The 24,477-nt window shown below is 48.0% G+C and overlaps 1 protein-coding gene across 2 annotated transcripts in view; it reads right to left on the reverse strand.

Moving 5' to 3' along the window:
* The window catches only part of LOC126540908 (uncharacterized), a 314,198-nt gene that overhangs the window by 145,528 nt on the left and 144,193 nt on the right, over nt 1-24,477 (reverse strand). The window contains exon 1 of one of the 2 annotated variants that reach the window (XM_055076073.2): nt 8,255-8,443. The exons of the other annotated variant lie outside the window; for it this stretch is intronic. The gene's annotated coding sequence lies outside the window, so the exon portion shown is untranslated. Of the gene's footprint in view, nt 1-8,254; nt 8,444-24,477 lie in introns of those variants that run through there. 2 annotated transcript variants of the gene reach the window in all.

Here is a 24,477-nt window from a genome sequence, read left to right on the forward strand (position 1 = left end):
GAGCGCGCAGGAAGGCTTCGATGAATGTGCAGACCCGGTAGGCTATGAAACCGTTGGAAATTCCAACAATTGCTTCGTGACTCACAGGGTCATACGCTTTGCGGATGTGCATTGCCAGAACAGTGCAAATTTCTCGGGAGAGGCCTCAGATGAGAATTACAAAAGAAATGTACGCAAGGCCATCCTCGGCGCCCAGATTAGCACAGAACCAAATTTGGTCAGGATGATAACAGCAGTATCACGAGCCTACGCTCCACGAGCTTGCGTAACATTAGGCGGTTTTAATATAGCGTAATGCAGCAAACGCAAAGAGTTAGCGTTAGCGTTAGCGTTGCGTGCACCACACTGCGCATGCGCTGTACGTAAACCGTGCTAGAGCTCTTACCCACGTACGCTATTTTGGAGATTTAGCGGGGAACGCTAACGCACGCAAGGGGAGCCTTACGTACGGCAACATGGCGGCGCCAGTCGAAGTGAGAGCTGCCGCTTCGGATCTATCGAGTCGTCGTCCTGCACTGTTCGGCTCATTCGTTCCCCACTAATGCTCGTGTTTGCTTTAGATTTGTTTGATGATGCTTCGACAGCGGCGCACAGGTGACAAATGGGCGTTTTTTTACGATATACGTTCTCGATTAGCGGCGCAGTAGGCTTAACGAGAAGGTTTGCTTATGTTTGCTCATGTTTGCTGTATCCGCCTCGAGATGGCGCCCAAGTGTATTTCGCTCGTTCGCTTGGCGTAAAGTCGCATGTCAAGCCGATGCATGTCACGTTTTCCGCGGCAAAACAAAATAGTGTGGTCGGTGCTGTGGTCATAATGCGTGTGCGCTTTACTAACGAAGACGACATGAACCTCCTGAATGAGGTTTTGGCCTTAAAACCATTCGGACAGAAATCAAGATGGCCGTCCGTTGCAATAAAGTGGAAAAAAGTGGAAAATCCGCTTTCTGGAAGCGAAATTGCCGGCGAAACGTCCCCTCCGGAATAGCATCGATGTTGAGCAGGCCGCTTCCTGAGGACACGTACAACCTGCGCGGTCACTTGTTCCCGAAGCATGAGGGCGTCTATGTCATCCCAACTTAAGAAGGAGAGGTAATATGGGTCCCACAGAACACTCGATCGCCGCATGCTAAGGATAATCGGTGTGTTTCGTGACTCTCGACAAAACAACACTGAAACCAAACGCCTACATGCGTAATTGACGCAGCAACTGTGGCTTTGCAATGGATAAGGTTGACTTAGGGATACACTTGCCGATTCATCATTGAATCAGCTTGACATTTCGTGTGGCTTTCCAGTACTTCGTGTTTTTACATATAGATGGCGCCGTATATGTTTGCGTTAACGTTAGCGCTTTTCTCCGTTCCGCTATTCTAAAACACTACCATGTGCCACCCAGTGCAGCCTTTCCTTGCGTTAGCGTTACGTCGCGCGCTAACGCTAACGCAGCCGTTTTACGCTATACTAAAACTGTCTATTGACGTTAGCGCTTTTGGGTGCACATGAGCGATATTGTCTTGGGGCTTTTCGGGTTTGGGAATAGGGACCATTTTTGCAAACAACCAAGAATCAGGAATGACTCCTGCAGCCCAAGCTTCGTTTATGGGCCCCAACAGCACATCAAGAACCTTGCCTTCCATGTTTTTATAAAGTTCATATGGTATGGAGTCCTGTCCATGTGCCTTGCATGGCTTCGACAGGTCTATTGCCGCCAAAAAAATTCGCAGTGACGCCCGAAAGGCGAAGCACCGATTGCGATAGGAAATTAGTAAATACCTGTATGAAGTAAGGATCCTAGCTTTGTCGGCTGCATAAACTTGCAAACATTTGCTTACTAACTAAATTAACATTGGTAGAATGTGTAAGCGTGACTCAATGAGGACATATAAAGAGACATACAGAGACCGCGATGTCGTTGCGTGTCTGCTTCTTTCTGCGTCCTTGTTCATTCGCGCGTACCCATTCTATCATGAATTGAATACAAATAGCCCGTCAACTTGTTTCAAACAATATCGCCAGTATGGTGTCACGCTCACACAGGTAAGCATGAACACATCTCATTCGATGACAGCGGAAACTGGCTGCGAAGACGCTGCAGTTCGGAATCACGACAGCAGCCGGGAGCCAATTTATATCTGTGCATCTGTCGCTTCAACGCGAACTAAACGTTGAAAGCACAGCGCATACGAAGCTAGCGGCACTACGCGCACACTGCAAACGTCGCACATTGCTTTTAGCCTGGGGCCCGTGCGGGCGTGCACTTCGGCCATGTCGCAGATTGCTTTCAAGACACACGAGCGCCGGTAACGTGTCCCTGCCGCGTCCGCCAAAGGCGCCTACTATGGCGTCCGGGATTCGCGTGGCCAACGCCGTAGTAGACGCCGCAGCGTCTTCAGATAGAGATAGTGAAGTATAGATAGGAAAGATGCTTGCATTTCTTTACATCACCATCTATATCTGAAGACACTGCGGCGTCTACTACGGCGTTCGCCAGGCGAATCGAGGATGCCGTACGGAGCGGCGGGCGGCAAGGTCATCGAGACACCCTGGCAGCCACCGGAAAAGAAAGCCCCTCCTCCTTCGCTTGAAAAAACTTGCACAAATGTCTTGCCTTGCGTGCCACAGGAGAGGGCACACATCCGGACCGCGTTCCTCGGTCGCGCACGTGAAATTGAACCGTGTTCGGCGGGTCCCTCTCACACGCTTTATGTCATACGGAACTTCACGGCACCGGCGACGCCGGCAGCAGAAATGCGCCTGGAGTGTCCATATAATTGCTATAGCAATAAAATTCCGCCAAAGTGAAGAAAACTTGTATGCCCTCGTTGTTGGAGAGCGAGATTTCAACAAGGAAGTGAGGCGGTGATGTGTTCAAAGCAGGAAAAAGCTGTGGCCGACAGGTTCCGCGAATACTTCTGGTGTCTGGCCCGATGTTAACAGGACGCAGGCTGCGGTTATAGAGGCCGCCGACAACGTTCCATTACTCAGAAGGTGTGTCAAATAGAGGCACTGGATGAGGAAGGACCGGCAGAAGAGCCCCAATCCATCCAGCGGCCACGTTCTAAGCGGTGTTCATGGCGCCGAGCTACTGCAGTAAGGCGTTGGGCCTCTAACCGAAGGCAATTTTATGCACGGTCACTTTCTGATGCAAGTTATTCTTGGCGGCGCGACGCCCACAGAAGCGGAAGTTGCAAATCTTGAGCTATTCGTGATTCATCAACCTACGACGTACGTGTTGCCTCATCTAATGTCGCACCAAGAGAATGTGACGGCTCCCGCATGGAATTGGATACAGTGCTTTCTGATACCACCCTGTATCAATTAGTCCACCACTCTACATAGTCGACGGAGGCAGCCTGTTCCGCCAGAAGATAAGCCAAGATGAATCGAATGATGATTACTAGCCCAGAAGTCGGGTTCACGTGACCACGAAGACAGTCGTCCCTCCTAAGCACCAAGATAAGACCGATGAGTGGTGGCGCGCGTGGGCGGTCATGCCGACGGGTAGGCACTGACACATTAAGCAGCGTGAATTAGGCGTCCATAAATATGTCCTGCATACACTTACCATGCGCACTGGAAATCGTGTGACCCCATGTGGTGTGGGGTTCGTTAAAGTTTCCTGCTACCATAAAGGGGCAACAAGGATATTTTAGTCCTAGGTGCGCTAACGAGCCGAGAGACAAGCGAGCCGCAGGACCGCTGTAGGGGCGGGCATAGTACGAATGGATAACGTCCATGCGCTGCAGACGAACCATTACGGCCACGACGTCTTGCGAAAAAGTGCACCTCCGTGAAACAGCAACACGGGTCTGATGAAGAGTGGATCTTAAATAAGCTGCAGCTTTTCCTGGAGGGACATCGGGCGTAGCACTCCTGCAGTCCAACCATGAAGGCAATGAGTATGGCACAAATCCTGAAATAGGTGGCAGGCCGTTGGGTTCTTGAAGAAGTAGAACCCAAACATGCATATTTAATACGTAGCAGCCATCACAGGTTAAGGTTGGCTAGTAGAAACGAGGTGAGATGCTGGAGCTGTTGCGCAACGAAGCGCAAGAGTTCTTGGGGTGAAAAAAATTTCGACATAGACGCCGCGTTAGCAATGTGAGCAGAAATAGACGTCGACGACGAATGCGATGACCGCGCTACGTGATACCGACGCCAGAGCGCTGTACGGCGTTCCTTGAGACGCTCGATTTCCTTTTCAAGGCTAGCTAGGAGAGCATTCATCCCGACCTCTTGTTTCGCCTAGGGAAACAGCGCGTCTTCTAGCGACTGTAATGCCCGTTGAGTTCCTGAAGTGGACGACCTGACAGCTGTGCTAAATGTAGGAATGGCAGCATCACTTGTCGCTGTACTTCATAGTGCCACCTAGCTCGCGTCCTCTTTCAGCGAGGCCAGAAGGGCGTAACGGTTGTACACAGAGACTTGTTTCATTGATGGATCTCGAGGGGTCCTTGCTGGCTGTCGAGAGCGGCCTTGTCGAGCTTTCTTAGTGGCCTTCAACTTCGTCTTGCACATCATAGATATGATGTCATGATGGTTTGCTTGGCATAAGCCGCATCTAAACGATGCTGGTGGTTCAGGCTGCTCCGTAGTGTCGTTCTTGGGCGGGTTAGGGGCAGGATGACTTCATGCGTGCCTGTCTAAAGCAAGAGTAGCAGTACACAACGGAACGCTCCAACGGAAGCGGGCACAGTACGAAGCCGTAATATAGGATATGTTCAGGTGGGGAATTAGGACCTTGAATCATGATTAGGCATGTATGACCGCTGACTAGGTAGTGAGCAGCCACAACCTTGTGTGTAGGACATGATAGTTCTTGCAGGACCCTTTCGAATTCTTAGCCATGATCAACGCCACTAAGCACATAGCGCCTTAAATCAGTACCACTGGTGAGGTAGGCCAGGACTCGAAGGACAGATTCTTCTGAGACATTTATCCGTTGCGGTTCTTCGAGCTTATTAACTAGTGACATAGCAGATAACCTTACTGAGACCATATTGGTAGGTTTGTGTAGAGCGAAACATTCGAAATCGGGAAGCCTCGAGGCAGGCGTCCCGGGCCGTTTGAATAATACGGTTGTGCAGAGTGGAGATGTCATATCTAGCACGAGGCTTCATAACCACTTTGTCCCACGGTATCGTTGGCGACACCGGAGACGTATGTGTCGGTCGTACAGGCAGGCTTTGTAATGAGCTAGGTTTTTTGGTGCTGCTGGAGCTACATTTTGATGCGATGGAATGCCAGTAGCTTCCACCATTCTGTTCGCCGAGGTCTGCGCCTTGACAGCAGAGCTGTTGTGTTCCATGTTGGTGGTATCCATCCTCAGGGTACCGCCTTCGTACGTTGAACTCGTCCCTGCGAAGGAAACGGTCCTGGCTTGGATAGCAGTTGCATCGGTAATGTTCCGCTCCATCGACGCGGCAGACAGCTGCTTGGATGCTTTGTGCCAAAGCGGCGGATGCCGCAGGGGCACTCGTGTTCACGAAGCCGCACAAGAATTCGGGCTGGACGACGCAGCAGGAGGGATGCCGACGGACCTTGCAAATAGGGGCCAGTGGTTTATTTATTTATTTATTTATTTATTTATTTATTTATTTATCTACCTATTTATTCACATACCCTAAAGGCCCAATCGGGCATTACATAATGGGGGAGCCAGCTACAATTACAAACGTGTAAAAAAGAACAGTCGAAACCAGGAAGTCGAAAGCTTCTATGAAGCCGTGGAATTGGCGATGGGTAGAGTGAAAACAAAATACACTATACTGATGGGCGATTTCAATGCCAAGGTAGGCAAGAAGCAGGCTGGAGACAAGGCAGTGGGGGAATATGGCATAGGCACTAGGTATGGCAGGGGAGAGTTATTAGTAGAGTTTGCAGAACAGAATAATATGCGGATAATGAATACCTTCTTCCGCAAGCGGGATAGTCGAAAGTGGACGTGGAGGAGCCCGAACGGCGAGACTAGAAATGAAATAGACTTCATACTCTGCGCTAACCCTGGCATCATACAAGATGTGGACGTGCTCGGTAAGGTGCGCTGCAGTGACCACAGGATAGTAAGAACTCGAATTAGCCTAGACTTGAGGAGGGAACGAAAGAAACTGGTACATAAGAAGCCGATCAATGAGTTAGCGGTAAGACGGAAAAAGAGGAATTCCAGATCAAGCTACAGAACAGGTATTCGGCTTTGACTCAGGAAGATGGCCTTAGTGTTGAAGCAATGAACGACAATCTTGTGGGCATCATTAAGGAGTTCGCAATAGAAGTCGGCGGTAACTCTGTTAGACAGGATACCAGTAAGCTATCGCAGGAGACGAAAGATCTGATCAAGAAACGCCAATGTATGAAAGCCTCTAACCCCACAGCTAGAATAGAACTGGCAGAACTTGCGAAGTTAATCAACAAGCGTAAGACAGCTGACATAAGGAAGTATAACATGGATAGAATTGAACAAGCTCTCAGGAACGGAGGAAGCCTAAAATCAGAGAAGAAGAAACTAGGAATTGGCAAGAATCAGATGTATGCGTTAAGAGACAAAGCCGGCAATATCATTACTAATATGGATGAGATAGTTCAAGCGGCTGAGGAGTTCTATAGAGATTTATACAGTACGAGTGGAACCCACGATGATAATGGAAGAGAGAATAGTCTAGAGGAATTCGAAATCCCACAAGTAACGCCGGAAGAAGTAAGGAAAGCCTTGGGAGCTATGCAAAGGGGGAAGGCAGCTGGGGAGGATCAGGTAACAGCAGATTTGTTGAAGGACGGTGGGCAGATTGTTCTACAAAAACTGGCCACCCTGTATACACAATGCCTCATGACCTCGAGCGTACCGGAATCTTGGAAGAACGCTAACATAATCCTAATTCATAAAAAAGGGGACGCCAAAGACTTGAAAAATTATAGACCGATCAGCTTACTGTCCGTTGCCTACAAAGTATTTACTAAGGTAATTGCAAATAGAATCAGGAACACCTTAGACTTCCGTCAACCAAAGGACCAGGCAGGATTCCGTAAAGGCTACTCAACAATAGATCATATTCACACTATCAATCAGGTGATTGAGAAATGTGCGGAATATACCCAACCATTATATATAGCTTTCATTGATTATGAGAAAGCGTTTGATTCAGTCGAAACCTCAGCAGTCATGGAGGCATTGCGGAATCAGGGTGTAGACGAGCCATACGTAAAAATACTGAAAGATATCTATAGCGGCTCCACAGCCACTGTAGTCCTCCATAAAGAAAGCAACAAAATGCCTATAAAGAAAGGCGTCAGGCAGGGAGATACGATCTCTCCAATGCTATTCACAGCATGTTTACAGGAGGTATTCAGAGACCTGGATTGGGAAGAATTGGGGATAAGAGTAAATGGAGAATACCTTAGTAACTTGCGCTTCACTGATGATATTGTCTTGCTTAGTAACTCAGGGGACCAACTGCAATGCATGCTCACTCACCTGGAGAGGCGAAGCAGAAGGGTGGGTCTAAAAATTAATCTGCAGGAAACTAAAGTAATGTTTAACAGTCTCGGAAGAGAGCAGCAGTTTACGATAGGTAGCGAGGCACTGGAAGTAGTAAGGGAATACATATACTTAGGGCAGGTAGTGACTGCGGATCCTGATCGTGAGACTGAAATAATCAGAAGAATAAGAATGGGCTGGGGTGCGTTTGGCAGGCGTTCTCAGATCATGAACAGCAGGTTGTCATTATCCCTCAAGAGAAACGTATATAACAGCTGTGTCTTACCAGTACTCACGTACGGGGCAAACACCTAGAGGCTTACGAAAAGGGTTCTACTTAAATTGAGGACGACGCAACGAGCTATAGAAAGAAGAATGACAGGTGTAACCATAAGGGATAAGAAAAGAGCAGATTGGATGAGGGAACAAACGCGATTTAATGATATCTTAGTTGAAATCAAGAAAAAGAAATGGGCATGGGCAGGACATGTAATGAGGAGGGAAGATAACCGATGGTCATTAAGGGTTACGGACTGGATACCAAGGGAAGGGAAGCGTAGCAGAGGGCGGCAGGAAGTTAGGTGGGCGGATGGGATTAAGAAGTTTGCAGGGACAACATGGCCACAATTAGTTGGAGAAGTATGGGAGAGGCCTTTGCCCTGCAGTGGGCGTAACCAGGCTGATGCTGATGATGATGATGAGTTAAAAAATGCACAGTAGACTGATTGCCACAACTGTTCTTTAGAGTTTGCGCTCCTTGACAGACACCTCTCCTTCACTTACTTGCCAACGTCAGCGCAGTATGGAGCGTTCGTGTTAATGACCCAGCCACTGTACTCGAACGACTCCGTGGGCCAGTTGTAGCTCGGCAAGAAGACAAAGTATGCGATGGCAGACGCAGCGACACCGATTGCAACCACCACGAAGCTCACGAGCCCGGCGATGATGTACCACTTATTCATTCTCGAAGTACCAGTGTTGGATAACTGCGGAATAGAAAAGAAAGAACACAAACTTTACCAGAAAGCTTGCGCTAATATTTTTTTTTATCAGGCGAGAGTTCCTTTTACTATAGGTGGAACCTCCGCATGATGTGAATAAGTCTCATTGATGTGTTCACAAACATTTCGTGTGCCTGATTGCCTATATTGGTACGCGAACTGCTATTGGATGTTCTTGAGGTCGCTCGAGCCCACAGTGGTTGCAGCTTTTATAGGAAAAACATCGTGCAACTAAGCCTGCCGCCATATCATCCTGCGAATACGCTATATGACTCCCAGGTGATGTTCAAATCCACGCCGCACCAACGCTTCTCCATCTGAGTAACAAGTTCATCTTTAAAGCTTTGCTTTTGCCGGAAATCGTTGTCGAGCAGAAAATACTTCTTGGCCGCTATATTTTCGGCCCCAACTATGGCCCGGAGAAAGGAAATAAAGGAGAGGTCTTAGAAATTCCAACGCATTGTGAAAAGTAACCCAGCCACTGTACTCAAACGACTCGGGGGACCACTTGTAGCTCGGTAAGACCAAGTAAGGGATTGCACACGCAGCGACACCTATTGCAGCCACGACCTAGCTCACCAACCCGGCGATAATGTACGACTTGTTCATTCTCGAAGGAGTAGTGTGGCAGTTAAGAGAATTTTAAGCTTTTCTGCTCATGTTCAATGCCGCAACAGTTGCGATGTGTGCTCGTTGACAGCATTCCTTCTATTCATTGCTTTCCACGTTGTGGCTTGCCGGATAACGCGAAATATACGGCACGTGTAAAAAAAAATGTAGGCTTTGTCATGTGAAACTAGACTCTAGAACATTGTGCATATGCCCGAGCTGTGCATAAAAACCCTATCTATCGCTTCCTTTGTCATGAATGAAAACAAATTAAATCGGCACGTTGGCCATAACGGTGAATAATTAAGTTGGTCTGTACATATAGCTGGGCGAGTTGGCAGCACATGACGATGGTGTTAATGCGCTTAAAAATGAAGACAATAGGTGAAGACGAGACGCACATATTACTATGTCTGCCTTGTGTGATATGTGCGTTGTCTTCACCTATCGTCCTCGTCTTTCAAGCACATTTATAACATGATCTTGAATAATTAAAGGTGTGGCACAACAGTGAGTCACAAATCTCTTTATTAGCCGAGTATGCGGCCACAAAAATTAAGCTACACCAGGGCACAATAGTAATGACCACTTGGGTTAATCGTCGAAATAGGATCGGCGTTTCAAGTGTGCCGCAAACAGTCCAACGTGCGCATTTTGGTAACCACCTCTTCGTCGAAGTGTGCGAATACCAGTACTGAGTGCAGATGTCACTCATGGTCATAGAGAGCCTCGACTGGCGGCGTGCTACACTTAACCTCGGCGTCTTACTACATGAGTCAGTGGCCGGAAGATGTGACAAAAATCCTTGTCAACTTATATAATACGCACACAGTCGAAGGATTCTGCGCACTACTATTTGTATTATTGGCAGTGGGAATCTGGCTATGACACCTGCCTTCTGTGGGTCAGGACGTACTCTAGATTCGCTGATGATGTGACCGACGAACCGAAGCTCTTCATACATGAAGCAGCATTTTTCCAGCTTTAGGATGAGTTCAGGTAAACAGGTCGAATCTAGTACAGTTTCAAGTAGGCTACGAAGACCGTTAAAATTTGCGGGAAAGGTGACGATTCAACTAAGTGAGACACACATCTGCCACTTTAGTCCTGCCAGCACCGTGTCTATCGCACGCTGCATTGTTGCCAGTGCCGAGCAAAGGCCAAATGACATGACCTGGTATTCGAAGAGGCAATACGCCAAAATATATTCGGTATATTTACGGTCCCTCTCGTTGATCTAATCTTGGCCAGTTTTGAGATCCATCGACAAAAAATGATTTGCATTGGGGATTTGGTCCAGTGTGCCCTCCATCCACGGTATGGGGGATGATGATGAGATACGTGTTTATTGGCGCAGTGGACACAGGAGGGGCATACGTACATCGTCGTGAATTTGTTAGCCTGAATTTGTTAGCCTAATCGTCGTAACCGCCGCTAGAACGCAGAGTACCATCCTTGTTCGCCAATCCAACAGGAGTCTCCCACGGGTTTCGGACGGCTGGATGATATTGTCGAGCGACGTTTTATCGGCACAATCCTTTATTTCCTGCCTTTATGCCCCTGAAACAAGGTACGGGCTTTCCTGGAGGGGTCAAGCGCTTTCTTCGGTTATTAGGCAATACTTGCGGAATGTTACTTGTCGAATTTCTGATGATTTCCAAAAGCCGTCTTTGTAACGCTGCGAAAGAGTTTGGAGGTGTTCGCTTTTATGCATGGAAATACTTCGGTGGATGCCAAGCATTGGTTGAAGAACAAGTCTTGTTGAGGCAGATGCGGAATTATCCGAGAGTATAAATTTATTGCTGATCGCCGCATCTTCATCCATGTGTGCGATGTTCTTAACCCTCGTTCAGGTGCTTCGGCTCGTTGATGAAGTTCGTCGCAATTACCTGCGAATTTTATCATTGTAAATGAACGATATCTCTTGCGACGCCAATTTCAAGTCTAGTAGCAGTTGGTCATTTATGACAATTGCTTCCATGTCTGCGGCTACTTCTGCGAAGACTGAAATCATGATGCTTGTTCGATGACGGATAGTGACTTGGTCTTCAAGCGTATCCTAGGTACCGTGGCTTAGAGTGCTCACCGGCGGTATCATTCGGATTTGAGATCGAAGATTACGCCGTCTTGGGTGAGGAAGTCAATGCTCAGAATGACGTCTCATGAGCACTGTTGTAGAATGACGAAGTTTGCATAATAGCTCCAGCCGTAAGTCGTGAGTGTTAATTCGTACAGAGGTAATTCGTCTAGTCGGCGTAATTAGGTTTCCTCCAGCTGGGGAGGACTTGAGAGCCATCTCTCGTGAACTGTGATAGACCACGTTAAAAAGAAGCCGTTGGGAATATAATGTGCAACTTGAACACTTGTAATTCATTTTATTATGACTATTAGCAAGAAAGCATAAGAAAAAGATGTGACACGCGTAAACATTGAGTGTTTAAAGCTAATGACCTTTAGCCGCTAGTCTAGCGTGCGGAGTGTACAGTTTGTAGAAGGGGGAAAGGTGAATTTTGATCCTGGTAACCTTGCTACAGAGGTTCTGACCATGGGTACGCTCGGAAACAATTTGCGCATGCATTCGATGTGGGTATCGTCTACATGTGGTGCCATCTACGGCAAGTCACTGCATCAATCCTGTTCTCGGGGCACCTTAAAGTAATGTTTGGCTTGCGCCTTGAAGTAGGAAGCCGAGTGAGCGCCCAAGAGTGGCACCCCTCCGTGCAGTTGCGGCTACCAGTGTCGCAAGGAACACGTTAAAACCGCCCTAACGCTAGTGAACGCAGAATTTTTAGCATTAGCGGGCCAATATCGTATTGAATGTAGCATGTGATAAGATGTCCGGCTCGCGCATTTCCACTGATAGGCAGCCATCACGTAAGAGTTTCGAATGACAAGAAAAATAAATTATGGGGTTTTACGTGCCAAAACCACGATCTGAATATGTGGCACGCCATAGTGGGGGACTCCGGAAACTTGGACAAGCTGGGGTGTTTTACACGCACCTCAAGTTAAATGCACGGGTGCTTTCTCATTTTGCCCACATTGAAATGCGGCCACCATGCCTGGGAGTTACGACGTCGTGCTTAGGAGACTTGCACGGTAGCCACCAAGTACCCACGGCGGGTAATCTCTCGAATTTCTTACCTCTCTTACGAAAGTAACGTCGATTATCCTGTCGAGACTTTCTGGCTGCTTTTGTTACGATTTTTTTTTCGTGACAATATCTGCGCATTTCAGAAAGTACACGGCGCCAGGTCACATTTAGTGCGTAATATTGCAGGTGGCTGACATTGGGAAGAAGGTGATGCTAACAAAAAGAAAGAAGTCGCAAACTCTTTGTGCGTGTGGCTTTGATAGCAGTTAGAGCACGCTATTTTACCACTGTCTCCTCATGCTGCGGGCGAACGAATACGCTTATCGTACGTGATGCACGTTTGCAATTAGGCGCAAACATCAAAATCGCATGGAAGAAATGCCCAAACGTAATTGCCTCATTTTACGCAAAATACCCTAAGGTTTCCAAACATAATAATTCTTAACAGAGTGCAGTTGGACTACACCAAATGTTTATGAACTAGTCGGCCTCAATTAGCACTGATGTGAATCGTGTAGTTTCAATTTCGAAGCACATGTGGGATATATAAAATGCAGTGTCTCGGTTTTCAGGAGTTAGAAACTCGGTCACGAATGTACAGTTCACCAATCTGCACAGGCGTGATCTCTGCGTAGCAGTCACTAGGCTCTTTAGGTGCAGCAGCATAATATCAGTGGGGCAGAATCAGCCACTGTCAGCTTGCACCCGCTCGCTACTCGGAGCGGCGCATTCTCGTGCACGCTGTGCGAATCAACTAGCGCGCATAAAGTTGACACGGCCGACAGTAATAACAAGATACTCTGCTGAAAAATGCTGCTTACACTTTATATTCCCTTAAAGCCGCTAAGAGCCGGCAGAAGCTGCCGTTGTAACAATTACGAGTAGTAAGCGCGGCGGGCAGAGCACACGCAATGTGCAATACTCGCCTGGCAGGCGGTGCGCGGCGACAAGGAAAGCCAATTCGCACATACTAGCGCACAGACCCATAACGTTCTTGAGCCAGGTGAGGTTGTGGAACCAGAAGCGGAAGCAGCACACCAGATTTTGACGTCCTGAATTTTTTAAGTATTGCTCATTGGACGAAGCGTAGCGCTTACCAAGCGGCCGAGCTGGCACTGAAATCATTGCTCATTGGACGAAGCGTAGCGCTTACCAAGCGGCCGAGGTGGCACTGAAATCCGGCTGTGGTGATGTTCGGCGTGCGGGCCACCAGAGTTGCGAAGCAAGGTCCACAAGTGCTGTCTTCATTAACAGAGCAGGGACAAGGAAGGAAGGAGCTGTCCAAGGAAGCAGCCACCCGGTTGGAACGTTGACTTCTTCTCACGCGCCTCTTACGTCGTGAGCAGCAGCTCACGCGGCTACGCGTCTTCGTTTCGTTTAGTTCGTTTTTTTTTCACAAATGGCGCATACCCACGGCGGTTGATTGATCAAGAGCGGCCACGCGAAGTCGCAAACTTCATTTTCTTTTACAGCGAAGCTCACTACCACTAGAATCACGCAATTTTTATCGTGACATAACATCGACAGGAACTGCGCTTAAATATAGCCAAATAGCGCGCCCAACAAAAGTAAGAACGAAGCCGAAACAAGCAACCAGTGCAAGAAAGTTTGCCCGAACTCCGAATACCGCCACCGAAGCGCGCGTCCACTTCCTCGATTGTGGAGGAGAAGGTTGAGAAGATGGACACCGAGACGCTGCCCGAGCCGGATACGACAGCGCGTCCAGATTTCGAAACGAGAGTAGCGGCTTAAGAAATAGGTATTCAGGAAAACAGGAAAGCCAACCAAGCGCTACATCTGCAAAGGGAGAAGTGTTTCGACACGCTCCAGCAGTTGACAACGCAACTATACGAGGTTTTCGCCTTTCTCTTAAACGATCAACGCCATAAGAAGCCGCGAGTCTTTCCACACAGAGAGGCAGCCCTCCAGCAAATGCTACAAGAGAATCGAAATGGCCAGAAAGCAGAATGATCAGATTAAAGGCATGACCGCTTGCCAGTGGGATTGTCATCGCTTTACTCGCAAAAACGCTAACACACTGCGAAAACCCTAACGGGACGCTAGGAAGCGACCACCTCATACTCGGCATCGTGGTGCACGCGGAAAACTTCCCAAAACGAAAGATACGCTCCAAAAAAATCACGGACTGGGCAAAGTTCCGGAGCAAAATAGAAACGGAAGAAGCCCAAGCGATAAGCGATCTGGAGGGCGGGGTTAAAGAACTGCAGGGATCGTTGGCCAAAGACTCAAAGCACTTGCCGCGGACAATCCGGCAGTGGCCCGTGCCTCTTACACATCTGGGAAGCGCGCCACACAGTCTGCTGAGAAGATGGTGAAGGCAGTGGCACAACCGTAAGCTAAAAATTTTCATCGCGAAGCTCATGCACGAGGCAGAGCGTTATGTATGGCAACTTGCACGACAGAACTAAGACCAGTTTTGCAACTCATGCCAAGGGACGCAGGGCACTGCGAAGACGTGCGCCATACGCAGACATCTACTAGATCCGACCCAGAGCAAAAGCGAAAGCAAGCACACGATGAGTCGAGCCATACACAAGTTGGGAGGCATAGACGATCGGCTATTGTGTGTCCTACAAAGTAAATTGTGTGCCCTACAAAGCAAATACAGTGGTCAGTCGACACTCGGTGCAAATCATGCGGCTGACTAAGCCGGAATGGAAAACAGCGAGCGTGGCCGGCACATAACGCGTTGCGAGCTGACGCGAGTGATCGCAAGACTCACTCAAAACACTACCCGGGCCAAGGACGGAATCACCAAGTTGATACGTCACCTGGACGATGCAACTGTGCAGGCAATACTTGAACTCTTGAATATGCAATTGAGCAGAGCGACCTTACGCGTGGAATTTAATCATGCTGACATTACGCTGATAGCAAAGCCGGAAAATCGTCCTGCCTCGAGAACCTAAAACTATTTCGTTCACACCTTGTCTCGGTAGACTGAAGGAACGGGTGATTTTAAGCAGGCTAAAGACTCGTATGGACGAACATCTACTGATGAGAGACACAATGTTTGGTCTTTGGTCGAACTTTTCAACCCAAGGCGTGATTCCTCAGCTCAAAGAGGAAGTGCTGAGTGCAGCAACGCCGTGCTGCCCGAAAGCAATCTTTCACTACACCTAAAAAGGGCCTTTCACGATGTACGGCCCGAAGCCATGCTAGCAAATCTTAGTGACCTGAATTGCGGCTGACGAACTTACAGCCGCGTGAGGGCTTCCCTCGCAGATCATACAGCCACAATAGGGCTCGAAAATGCGAGACCACAGCGGATAGGCACGCCTAATAGAGGAAAGCCACAAGGAGCACCTCTGTCGCCGACACTTTTCAACGTGGTCATGATCAAACTCCCAGCCTAACTCGAGAAAATAAAAAAATAATAATTAAATTACAGGGTTTTACGTGCCAAAAGCACTTTCTGATTATGAGGCACGCCGTAGTGGAGAGACTCCGGAAATTTGAACCACCTGGGGTTCTTTAACGTGCCCCTAAATCTAAGTACACGGGTGTTTTCGCATTTCGCCCCCATCGAAATGCGGCCGCCGTGGCCGGGATTCCATCCCGCAACCTCGTGCTCAGCAGCCCAACACCATAGCCACTGAGCAACCACAGCGGGTATCGAGAAAATACCGGGGATCAGACGTGCCTTGTATGCAGACGATATTACGATATGGACGGTCGGAGGGCCTATACGAGAACAACAAGAGGCTTGCAGGAGGCAGTGGACGTCGTAGCAAGATATATGGAGACATGAAGACTGCAATGTGTGCCGGAGAAGTCAGAGCTCCGCATAATCGAGAAGCGCTCACGAGGACGACCAACAGCTCAGGCACCAACCATCCAATTGGGTACAGGTCCTAGAGAAATCCCCAAGGTGGGCAGACATCGTAATCTCGGCTTACACTTACAAAAAGACGGGAGCGGAGGATACACCTGATAGAAGCTACAATACATGGCCACGCAGGTCTTGCGCATGACGCAACGAATTGCCAGCAGGAAGAGGGGACTCAAGGAACTGGGCCTGATCCAACAAGTGCAGGCTCCGATTCTGAGCTGCATTGCCTACTCAGCACCATGTTTAAATTTCATTATTATGGAAGAAGAAGTACTTGACAAGCTGACATGCAAGGCGTATAAGAAAGCGCTCGGACTCCCACCCGGAACGGCTACTTTTCATCTCCAGGAGACAGGGTTGTAGAACAACGCACGGGAAATTACATAGGCCCTCCTGGTAAACCAAAAGGAAGGGCTACAACGCACAACATTGGGACACTGCGTCTTCAAACGTCTTGGATATTGCATACGGAAGACCAGCGTACTGACAAAAATCCCAACATGAATGGAGTAAATTATGTGCGCCTCAGCAATTTCCAGAAACATGCACCCGAACTTCCACATCGGACGGTGGCATGCCCTATCTTAGGCACTCGCCAGGAAGTATGACAACTACCCCAATGTCTTGTACGTTGACCGCAAGAAGTACCTCATTTGTCACCGATGTAGTCAACTATCACGGGGCAAAAATAAATGAATCATCGGTTTCCACAGCGAGCGCTGCAGAGGCCGAGGAACTAGTGTTGAGTTGAGTTGAGTGGTTGTATGCTACTCGTGGGATTAGCCTTGCAGTTACTGCCGGCAAATGCCTTAGCCTTAGCCATAGTCTTAGCGATCGCCTTAGCCATCACGACGAGGCCGCACTGGGAGTACGTCATAGTTCTGACCGACTCTCCGACGGCATGCAAAAATTTTTTCCAGCGTCGAGATTTGAAGGGTTTTGTGTGGACTCCGGGGCATGAGTCATTACGCAGCAATCAGCAGGCACACGCCTACGCCCGAGCTCAGGCACACCGGCAGCGGCGAGAGGGACGCGCCGAGCACTGCCGCCCCGTGCCTATACCATTACCCTACCCGCACATTCTACAACACTATCGCCTTTCACGACGAACACTACCGCAGCCTCATAATGCTCTGACGCGAGAGGAAGATGCAATATGGCGACACCTCCAAACAAACACATATATACATTTGAGTCACTACCACGCCATACACCTTGCACCATATTCTTATATATGCTCACACTCAGATCAATGCACAACGCTTTACAACATAGTATTGGCTTGCGCAAGCACACCCCTGCTCACACCCATAACACATCCCACCACGCGACAATGGGAGGCTGCGCCGTCCAGCTACGACTCGGCGGACCAGCTCAACCTGGTGAACCGAGCGCGATAGGCAGCTGAGGCCGCTGAATTCCTGGACTGTGGGCACCACCCACTGCGCCGCGGAAGAGCTACCCACGCTCGTGTGCTCTTTTCTATAAAGTTCGCTCTCTATCGAAAGAGAGAAAGAGAGAAAACTATCATCTTTGGCTCATCCCCTCAAATGCAATGACTCATACCCGCGTAAGGCAGAGGCTTCAACCAGTCAGCAAAATAAAGCGATCAGTGCACAATTTTTTTGTAATCACGCATTCGACATACAGAGCGGCATACGTTTCAATACCGATCAACTTCAAAACAAGCATCCGAACCGCATAATCAATTATAAGGCACTCCTGCGCCTTCATGCAATGTGAAGCACACAGGGTATCCCGCTTGCGTTAGCCGGTAATGATCTCCGCTTGCCACGGTGATGGCAGCTTGACTGTAGCATACGAAGCGGGAGTAACGTAACTATGCTTTTGTACATAAAAGAAGAACTTGCCTCGCAAATGATTTGTGTTGCTACAGTGCTATGGGAATGCCACTTCTAGTGAGAATTCCTGAAGAGCTGCTTCCATAGGAGGTGCGGCCAATTTCTCTTCTCTCTCATCCACTATTTTTATTCGTGCAGATATTAGCGGCTCCATTCGCAGGACGTCGAAACCTCTTAGGCTAATAATTAGGTAGAGTACATGTCAACATAACCACGTAATTGATTTCATGCTACGCCGCAATGGGTACTCGTTTTAAATGTCGTTCACAGCTTCGCTTTCCAACCACCTTCATAGCGTGTATTGCAGACAGTTTTTTTTTTTTTTTTCGAATGCGATTAGTTCTATAAGACCCTTGCGTTCCTCGAGGCAGTTATTTTCCTAACACAGATCACGTGGCGAACTGCTGCCGCACAGACATGGGTAGAGGCTTGGGTGACTTGTAGCTTAGTATTCTTATTCATTCTTAGTCCATCTGCAAAAAGAGCTCGTACTAAAGAATTGTTCGCGAGAACACATTTCAGCCAATTGTGATGCTGGACATAATATCATCGAAAGCAGGAGTCCAATAGCGGCAGGGCCTTGAAAACACAGCCTCATGACCACGGCCATTTATAGCAAAGCCTCGTAATGAAAATTGTTTCCGAATGAACGGGAGGATGGCCATTTCCGCGGTTATCTATACAACTATTCTTTCACCTACCGCACTATTACAGAGAAGGTATCCTAATCAAGCACTGGTAATACTGAGCTGACTCAGATCATCAAGTTGTGAATACTTGAGAAAAGAGCGCTCCCCTTGAAATATACTATGCGATTGGAGTGCTATAAGTAATGGATCCGCGTTATCATCGATACCACAAACTAAACCGAGGATTTATAGTGCGTGGTTCGAGACTACATTCGCTGCAACATTCGCACACCAAGTACGAGTGGCTCAATTGCAGGACGTACTGAACCTAATGTCTATGTTCAGACGTTGAGAACCACTTCGTTCTGGGCAGATTTTATCTCCGGAATTACAGAAAAGTTCAAACTGCATTGGAAACCTTCTTACTACATTGACACTTTAGATGATGGCACCCAGGTTGAAATACAAATTATTTCCTGAAAAACCACAGCTCCGCCCTCGCAAGCGTTGTTCATTTGATTTATGGTTAATTTATTACAAAACGACTATAATAACTACTGATGGTGTGTTGTGGGGAACGCATGCGTTCACGGTATATCACTGAGAGAAGAGCTAAGATTACTATCGCATTTTGTCAAGAGCGAAAGTAAGCTAGAAGAACAGTAACAGACGTGTTGCAGCCGGTACCATAAAATTGAAGCCATGTTGTTGCCTTATAGTTTGTTCGATTAAGACGCATGCACAATAGTGAAGTAAGAAAAATACAAAGCGGAGATATTGAGGCCATAAGAAAGTCGCCATTTTTGAAAGCAGAATTGTATATTTTCTTATGTAAAGTGCAGAACGTTGGCTAAGTAAATCACTATAGACTCATTCGGACAATCTTGGGCGCGTAACAAGTCACCGATACGATATGTTGCCAATGCAAACAAATCGCTGGTGCATGTAAAACAAATTCTCAGCAAATTCTATTTCTCCATGCGTAAGTAAACCATGAGTTAATACTCACAGAATGAAACTAAACTCTAGACTATGTCTGTTTCACAGCGAAAGCTGTATATCACCAACTTTCCGTAGTTTTTTCGCTGTCCGGCCACAGAAACGGCCCTTAGGAAGGAAGGAAGGAAAAAGTGGAGAAGGAGAGGTAGGGAGGTTAACCAGCTTAGCTTAACCGGTTTGCTACCCTACACATGGGAGAGGGTTGGGGGAGATAAAGATGGGGAAGGGGGAGAGGGAGAGAGAGCACATAGCACAGCACACACACATCGTCCGTTGGAGTCCATCAATTTGGCATGGTACGTGACATCACTCTCACAACCGCTTGTCCAATCCAGTCTCTTTCAAAAACCGAAGTATTCCCTTTGTCGCCTTCACCTGCGATGTCTTCTGTCGGCGGCATGTGAAAATCGTGTCGAGGGACAATGGTCTACTGTCAAGGTGTGCTAGAACAGATGCCAGGGACTGTCGCTGAACATTATATTCAGGACAGTCGCACAGAATAGGTTCCAGCGTCTCCTCGCAAAGACAGGCATTACAGAGAGCGTTGTCGGCCATTCCAATGCGGAAGGAGTAAGATTTCGTGAAAGCCACCCCTAGCCATAAGCGATAAAGCAGAGTCGCCTCTCTTCGGCGGAGTCCAGTTGGTATATAGAGATGCATCAACGAGGGCAGATGGTATTGACGGTTGCTCTGGTTGGTCTGGCTGTTTGGTGTGCACCATAGAGATAGCGTGATCTCCTGTGCAAGCACTCGAAGTCTGCTAGCTGCGTCGGATCGTGAAAGCGGTATGGCCTCTTCTTGTGCGTCTTCAAGAGCTGCCAAAGCGGCATTATCGGCATCTTCGTTTCCAGTGACGCCGCAGTGACTTGGCAGCCACTGAAACGTCACGTGGTGTCCTATCTCCTGTGATGTATGGAGTAGGCATCTAATATCGAATACCAGCTGTTCGAATGGCCCGCGACGCAAAGCTGATAGTACAGCTTTGCGTCTTTACAGCTAGTACAGTTGAGAGTAGCGCCTTGTCCTGTCGTCTTTCTTGTCTCTGTCGTTTTGCGCTAAAAAAAAAGTATTCATGGATTCGCACCAACTAGCCCGCCAACGCATTGTGCTGATAGTACAGATTGTAGGGCTGCCCTTGAGTCGCTGAAGATTGACCATTGTCGAGGTGGCTCCCGATTGACGAAACGAAGTGCAGCGCGAAGAGCAGCTAGTTCAGCAGATGTCGATGATGTTGGGTGGTCAGTCCTAAAGCTGATGGTAATACCTTTTGCTGGGACAACCACAGCACCGGACGAACACTGCATGTTTGTGGAACCATCAGTATAAATGTGTTCACTGTCCGCGTACCTCTCGTGCAGAAGAAGCAGAGACAGTTGTTTCAGCACAGGCGACGACAGTTCAGACTTTTTCCCGATTCCTGGTACACTGAGATGGACTGTGGGGCTGATAAGACACCAAGGGGGTATCGATGGTTTAGATGCAGCGGTGAAGCCCGATGGAAGTTTGTCGTTTTATTTGATGATAGTTTTAGAGAATGATGATTGGTGCCTGTCTGAAGGTAGGGCTGCAAGGTGGTGATAGGTGGCACGTGCAAAATGTCTGATGTGCGTTCTCAGGGCTTCCACCGTAATGTGAGTTCGCATTGGGTGGTCCCGAGCAATCGCAAGAGCTGCCTCTGTTGACGTGCATCTGGGCAAACTAAGGCAGACTCTGAGTGCTTGAGCTTGTGCTGCCTGCAGAACACGAATATTTGTCTTGCAGGTGTTGGTCAGTACAGGTAGACTATATCTTAGAAAACCTAGAAAGAGAGCTCTGTAGAGTTTAAGCATTGCGTCTACTGACATCCCCCACGTCTTTCCTGTCAAGTATTTAAACACCTGGGAAGTTGCTGTCAGGCGCCGTTTCATGTAGGCCACGTGCGGGCTCCAACAGAGGTCTCGGTCAATAATTACGCCAAGGAATCTGTGGGTTCGGACATAGGAAATGGTCCGCCCATTGATTGAGATGATATAAGGCGTCATCGGTTTGCGGGTAAATGCTACTAGTGCGCAATTTTGTGGTGATATGCTGAGACCCTGTCTACACAAGTAGTTCGCTGTCAAAGTGGCCGCTCTTTGAAGTCGCGCACGTATCTGAGGACGTGTGACTGCCGAAGTCCAGGCACAGATGTCGTCAGCGTATATTGAAATTTTGATGGTAGTTGGCAAGTATTCAGAAAGTCCAACAAGAGCGAGGTTGAATAGCGTCGGGCTGAGAGCACCGCCTTGAGGAACGCCCCTGCTGGTATAGCGTCGCGTAGTTGGGCCATCGTCAGTTAATACATAGAATGATCTTTCAGATAGGTAACTGGCAATCCACAAAAAAACTCGACCACCTAGGCCAACCGTCGCAAGGGCGTCGAGAATGGCCTCATGTAATACGTTATCATATGCCCCTTTCACATCTAAGAATAAAGCTGCAGATATACGCTTACGGGACCTTTCGTGCTGGACATATGAAACGAGATCAACTACATTGTCGATGGAAGAGCGGTCACGTCGGAAACCAGCCATGGAAATCGGATAAATCTTGTAGTATTCAAGGTACCATTCCAGGCGGCCAAGGATCATCCGTTCCATTATCTTTCCTACACAGCTGGCCAGCGCTATTGGGCGGTAAGAGGTGAGTTCTAATGGGGATTTGCCCTGCTTTAAGAGTGGCAACAGGCGGCTTACTTTCCATTCGTCAGGAACATTTCCCTCCTGCCATGAGGAGTTGTAAAGGCTCAACAACTCTATCCGTGCGGACTCTCCGAGATAGCACAAGGCCCGGTATGATATACCATCCGGACCCGGAGATGATGAGCGCCTGCAGAGAGCTAGAGCCGCTTCGAGCTCCTCCATTGTAAAAGGAAGGTCCATGCGATAATCACGGGAATGGTGGACGTCAGCTCGGGCTGGAGGATTTGGACGAGTCGCTTGGTCTGCGATCCGTGCACAAAAGTCTTCTGCGACATCGATGTCTTGCCGCCCTTGGAAAAGCGCTAGTGCCTTGAATGGGAAACGCCGTTCCGGAAGGCAACGCAGACATTGCACCGTTTTCCAAATATGAGACAGTGGCTTGCGGGGGTCGAGTTTCTGGCAAAACGTTGCCCAACGTTCCGACGCTAATCTATCCATACGACGTTGAATCTTCTTTTGCATCCTCCTGGCTGCCCTAAGGTCATGGATTGATTTTGAACGGCCCTTAGCGTTTTCTAACAAACCTATGCGGGTGCAGTGCGGCGGCGAAGATGTCAAAATGTGGAACAGATTAGAAAGCTCGCCGTGAACAATAGCGTCACGGAAAGGTTATCGCAGTATATAAGCAGGAGAGAAATCATTGTTAAAGACGGCTGAGTTATCAATGGGGCGGACAGACATGTTTCGTACACCCGAAGAACAACATTCGTATGAGGAGCGCCGGAGGAAACAGCAATGAGAATGTAAATGGCACAGGCGCGAAACTACCACCGACGAAGAGCGTTCCCGCGATGCTGAACAAAACAACATTTCCGAGCTCAGCCAACTTCCAACGAGCAACAACGCCAGGCTCACAAGGCAAAATATTCGCAACCATTCAACAATAGCTGACGATAGCCAAAGCTCTCAAGCGAAAAGCAAAGTGCTTCTCCTGCCATTCCACCTTAGAATGGCAGTGGAATGGTTGTCATTTTTCTTTTTTTTTTCTCTCTTGCAGGTTTGCAGCCTTCTATGTTATGTTGGAGATTACGCTCGTCAGGCTTTCCATGCGTAATGTCATCGCTATTATTAACACGAGGTACAGCTATGCTCATTATTGTGAGTGCGGCACAAATGTTGCCCTAAGATGTGCGGTGCGTTGACTGCTATAAAGATTCGTACGCTGCTTTTTTTTATTCTGCTGTAGTACGCACACAGGCACTTGCGAGTTATTTGCGTTTTAGTCTTAGAGATCGCGAGCATTTATTTTTCTACAATATAGTCGATGTAGAGAGCCCAAAATAGTAGTATTACACGATTTCCTTATTCTGTTTGTCTTTCCCCAGAACTAGAGCCAAGTTTCCAAAGACATGGCCCTGAAAATTAGGCTAAAGCGCCAGTAATCGAAAGTACACTTTGTATACATTCTTTTTTATTAGTATAACAATATGCACATGATCATTTGATCCTATATTACGAATTGGCGCTGGTATACTTACTTCGCTCTCCTTTTCTCTTTTCTTCACTATCTCGAGTTCCGTCCTTCTTATCCTGCTTGGTTCATTTTTCATGTCGAACACAACTTCCAGTCATATCAGCTTCATATACGAGAGTACAATATAAAACAGGCGCCTATAGTGCTTAGCCACACTTCTTTGTAGGCGCTACACATTTGGAACGGCGCGCAGTGGCGCAGCTGTCAGTGCCTTGGCAGTCCCCGTTTATTGCATTGTCGCCTCGTCCGACAAGGCCCGAATAGACATTTACGAGGCGCCAACAAGCACCAGCGAGCGCAGTTATGTGTTTGTACGGTGTCTAGGGGATCTGCGATCTAAGAAAAGTAAAATTACGATGAAGCTCCTCTACCACGGCTGTATAGGTTTAGAGTATATGTATATTGGTATATTGGTAGACATCGCAGTAAACGTCAAGGTTAGGAAGAGGAATCTGGTAAAGAAACGCGACATTACAAAAATCATACAGGAGGCAAAAAAAAATCGGCAGATAGGTGCAAAGGGACCAAATGGGGGAAAGAGTGAAGGCGCAGGCTGTAGAGAGCGGAGCAAGTGTTGGCAAAAGGAGAAATGTGCTGTCATCTCAAACATGTTGAGTTCTGACGCAGAATCGCAGCTGAGGCGGTGGTGCACGTCTCCTTTAGGAACGTCGCCAACGTCCCCGCTTTTTTTTGAATTTTTTTATTCCTGCTGTTACTCAGCGAGGAACGAAAATGAAAGTCAGACGAAAATCAAACGAAGTATGT

Source organism: Dermacentor andersoni, chromosome 2 (assembly GCF_023375885.2).
Source record: "Dermacentor andersoni chromosome 2, qqDerAnde1_hic_scaffold, whole genome shotgun sequence".
Lineage (NCBI taxonomy): Eukaryota > Metazoa > Arthropoda > Arachnida > Ixodida > Ixodidae > Dermacentor > Dermacentor andersoni.